Raw genomic sequence first — 4,766 nt, 5'->3', positions numbered from 1 at the left:
GCCTCGAACTCACAGCGATCCGCCTGCCTCTGCCTCCTGAGTGCTGGGATTAAAGGCGTGGCCACCACGCCCGGCTCCTCCTACTCTTTAATCCCTGTCAGCTGGTTTCTTGCTCCACCTCTTGACCTAGGCTTAATTTTATTAAATCCTGTATATAGAAAGCTCTTGGATTAAAGGTGTGTGCTAGGACTGAACCTCACCAAATAAGAAACAGGTTTTTACAGGTCAGAGTCTCAGAGATCACAATGGGATCAAATATCCAGCAACAGGAGCTTCACTCTAAATTCATTCTTTCTCCAAGAGAATATTTGACATTTTGACGAACAGAACAGGCTCTCTACTGAAGTTCTGGTTTCTGTTGCTGCATTAGTGCTGCCCTGTGTCTGACCATGTCCTTGCGGGCAGAGAACCTAGCAAGGCATATGATAAGAAACTGGGATGGAATGATGACAAGAGACTGAGATACAGAAATGGTGGTCAAGTCTTGTGAGCCCAACATTGTCACATACAATAAAAGGTAAACAAATTAAGCCAGATGAAACAAGTAATTTAAACATCTATAATCAGCATGAGATTGAAGCAATAATTGAAAGTCTCCAAACTAATAAAAAGCCAGCACCAGAAAGACTGACGGCAGAATTCTACCAGAGCATCAAAGAAAGACTAACACCAACATTACTCAAATTATCCCATAAAGGAGGGAAGGCCTCCAGATTCTTTGTGTGAAGCCAGTATTACTGTGAGACCAAAAACCAGCTGAAGATACAACAACAAAAAGGAAATTACAGACCAGTTTCCCTGAAGAGCAGAGATACAAATGTTCTCAGCAAAACCCTTGCAAATCTAATCAAGATGACATAAAAAAGATCTTCTGTCATGAACAAATTAGCTGCATTCCAGAGGTAGGGAACACATGTGTAATCAATAATGTAGGTGATATCTGTTGCCTGCCTTCGCCTTTCAGCTTGCTCCATCATCCTGGAGTCCAGCATGGTGCTGCACAGAGGGACAAGAAATAGGACTGTTGTATAGACCAGGCTGTGCCTTGCTCTGGGTTATTTCTGTGGATCTGTGGCTTTCAGGCTGTGCCTTGCTCTGAGTTATTTCTGGGGATCTGTGGCTTTCAGGCTGTGCCTTGCTCTGGCAGACTCCATTTTTTTGTTTGTTTGTTTTTGTTTTTTGTTTTTTGAGTCAGGGTTTCTCTGTGTAGTCTTGGCTGTCCTGGACTCCCTTTGTAGACCATGCTGGCCTCGAACTCACAGTGATCCAACTGCCTCTGCCTCCCAAGTGCTGGGATTAAAGGCATGCGCCACCACCGCCCAGCTCTGGTAGACTCCATTTTGTTAGTAGCATTTGATTCCATTTTGAGTGCAGATAGAGACACCACCACCTGTTCCATGCCACTCATGAGCACAGATGAATAAATAACTGATACATAAAAGTAAAGACCAATTATAAATGTATTAAAGTAGACTTGGAACACTTGAACAGATGGGTAAATTAAAACCAAATCAGAATATAGGTTAAAGAACCTATCAAGCAGCAGATCACTGAAGGGTTCTATATGCTCTGGTATTGCCCATGAGAAGGAAGACACCTCATACCATGAGAGTGGTGGTTCTGCAGAGTGTCACTGACCACCTGATGTGTGTCGGGGCGGGAGAGGGGGTGCGTGGGTCTCTGTGCGTGTGTGTCTGTGTGTCTGTGTGCGTATGTAGGGATGAGCAGAAGGCTTCTGTTCATTCCCTAGGCTTCAGCTCAGCTTAGCCCCCAATGTTTGATGCAGCCCACTCAAATTACTATCTGGTCCTCTACTTTGCCTCTGCAGGTCCAGAGCCTCTGCAGCTCAGCCGAGACCCTGACACCCGATGGCACCTGGCTTCTTACTCTCTTACCTCAACACTGCAGTAATTCAGGGTTTTTTGGTTGGTTGATTTTGTTTGTTCGGGTTTTTTGTTTGTTTGTTGTTGGTTTTTTGTTTTGGTTTTTCAAGACAGGGTTTCTCTTGTAGTCTTCACTGACCTGGACTCGCTTTGTAGACCAGGCTGTCCTCGAGTTCACAGAGATCCGCCTGCCTCTGCCTCCCAGGTTGTTTTGTTTTGTCTTTTAGGTTTTTAGAGACAGGGTTTCTCTGTGTAACAGCCCTGGCTGTGCTAGACTTGCTTTGTAGACCAATCTGGCCTTGAACTCACAGAGATCCACTTGCCTCTGCCTCCCGAGTGCCAGGATTGAAGGCGTCCTCCGCTCTGCCAGGGAGTCCTCCTTGAACTTGAACTCTACTATAGCTTTTTCAACCCTTTTGTAGCCATTCTAAAGCCTGCATATAAACACACAAAGAGATAGAATTATGGTATATGTGTAACGCATCCTCTGAGAACTAGTAGTTAAGACTGAGATAAAAAACAGCATTTGCCAGTGGCCAGCCTATCACGTGGTATATTGAACCCAAGGAAATCAGTGAAGGTGAGGGTTTTGTTATTCGGAGAATAAATAAAAAGATCAAATGTGTCACAACTTTCTCTTTTTCTCAAAGATGTGCTTTCTTTACATCCAAAATAAACACAAGCATCTTCTCATCTCTGTTATGCCAAACACCTACCAGATAGACAAAGAACACAGCCTAGGGAATTTCCTTGCAACAGGGCTTCCTGGAGTGATTCGTGGTATTTTTAAAGCTAGGTGTTGTGGCACAGCCTGGGCTCAACTTTCTGCTTCTGGAGGGCAGTGATCCAGTCAGGGGAGAAGTGGTGTAGGCAGGCAGGGAACAATTCTCATGCCTCTGCAGGCCTCTCAGAAGGTCCGTCTAATGAAGTCTTCTTCCTTGTTTAGCTCAATGACAACTTCAGCTGAGTGACTGTTATGTGCCTGTAGCCTAATTGGAGCTGTATTTCTGCTCTAAGTTCCTGTCAACATCCCCAGAAAGAACCTGTGTTACTGTAGTTCCTGACTGCACCACTGGACTAGAGCTTGGTCAGCCTTGCGGAGGGAAAGATGCTCCTGTTGGGGACGGTCGGCCATATGGCCAATGTTCATCCATCTTGTCAGAGCCTACACCTTTAGGCTCCTATTTCTCCAGCAGTCTGTCATTTATCAGAAATCAGCTGACCCTGTCGTGGTTTGGCAGTTAGACTAAAGATAAGATTTGGATGGAGCCACCTTGTTGTAGTTTAGCAATTAGATTAAAGATAGCAAAATATTCAGTGTGGCAGGATGTTGTGACCTGCTTGGAATTCCTTGCATCTTGAGATAGCCTGCAGTCTGGTTGCCATAGCAATATGTTCCTTGCCCCCTGCCTTATAAAACCTTCTACCTGAAAAATAAAAATTGAGAGCTTGATCAAAGACTTGCTCTCCTTCTTCATGTCTTGTGTTCTGACCCTATACAGGAGAATTCTCCTCCCGAGCGTTAGTCGAACCCTGGCGGGCTGGGTCATGCTCCCTAACCACTTCCTGCCAGAGAACCGCGTGCTCCAGCTGACAGCACTGCGGTGACACAGACCCAGGAGGATTGGCTGTGCACAGTTACTTTTGTATCCTCAGGATTTAGTGTTTGCTCAGAAACATTTCAATGAATGACTGAATGAATGAACAGGCAGGATGATGTCTCTTGCCCCTCCCCCACCTCCACCCCAGGGTTATGAAACCCCACAGGCTTGCTGCTCTGGCAAGCAAGCCTAGCCTGTCCTCATTCTCGCCATATCAGAAACATCAGCCAGAGAGCGTTACTTCTTCCCCCAGAACAGAGACACTCACAGCTTTGTCTCTCCTGTGATTTCTTCTCTTTAAAATGTGAACAGCATCGTGATTCAAGGAGCAGAGAAAGGTTCAGCCAAGAACCACCTCCAAACCACCTGCCTCCCAGCACTTCCATTGTCCAGTGGACGCTTCCCCCAGCTTTGGGGTTTAGTTCCCATCAGCCTGACCCAAGGCCAGCTACTTTGCTCCCTTTCCTAGCAAGGTTTCTGAAGGGACAGTTGCCGTGCCACATCACAGTCCCAGGTGTTCACATGTACGTCAGGTGACGCCCTGCTTTACATTATCAGGAGACCTTCATTTCCATCTGATAGGGGGCTTTGCAGTCTCTGCTCTGATTTATTGACTCCACGTGGTCCGAGTTAGCCAGTGTCCTGCTCTAAGGACCACTCAGGCTTCCCTTTCACATGCTCAAGTGTGGCTGCTTCAGCTCGTGGGCTTGACCTATGTAATAAGGCCAGTACCTCACAGAGAGCCCTGTTCGATCCCCGCCTTCTGCTTGCTCCCCAGTTACCAGTTGCTGTGGTTTAAAGCTTGGTGCACACGTGACAGTATAAGAAGCATTGGGACCCGCAAGAGGTGGAGCCTATTGGGAAGTCTTGAGGCCATTGGAGTTATGCTTCCTGAAGGGATTAAATTCTCGTGAGGCCCCTATAATTAGTAGTTTTCTTGCCAGTGTGAGTTCTTATGAAAGTCCAAACTTGACCCTGGAGTACTCTGGTTCCTACCTTATCTAGTGATGGAGTTTTTCCACCACCCACTTTCTGTTGTGATGCATTCCTGCTGCGCCCTCAGCAGAGCTGAACTGATACTGGAACCATGCTCTTGAGCCCCCAGTACTCGGAGATAAGCACACATTTTTTTCTTTATAGAATTGCGCAGCCTTGGGTACTTTAGTGAAGAAACAGGAGCTAGAGATGTAGGTCACTTATCTAGCCTGCATGAGGCCCTGGGTTCAGTCTCCACAAAGAAAAAGAAGGAGGGAGGGAGGAAAGAGGGAAGGAAGGGAGAGAG

Source organism: Acomys russatus, chromosome 6 (assembly GCF_903995435.1).
Source record: "Acomys russatus chromosome 6, mAcoRus1.1, whole genome shotgun sequence".
In the NCBI taxonomy this organism is placed as follows: Eukaryota; Metazoa; Chordata; class Mammalia; order Rodentia; family Muridae; genus Acomys; species Acomys russatus.
Note: the sequence above shows the minus strand (reverse complement) of the source record.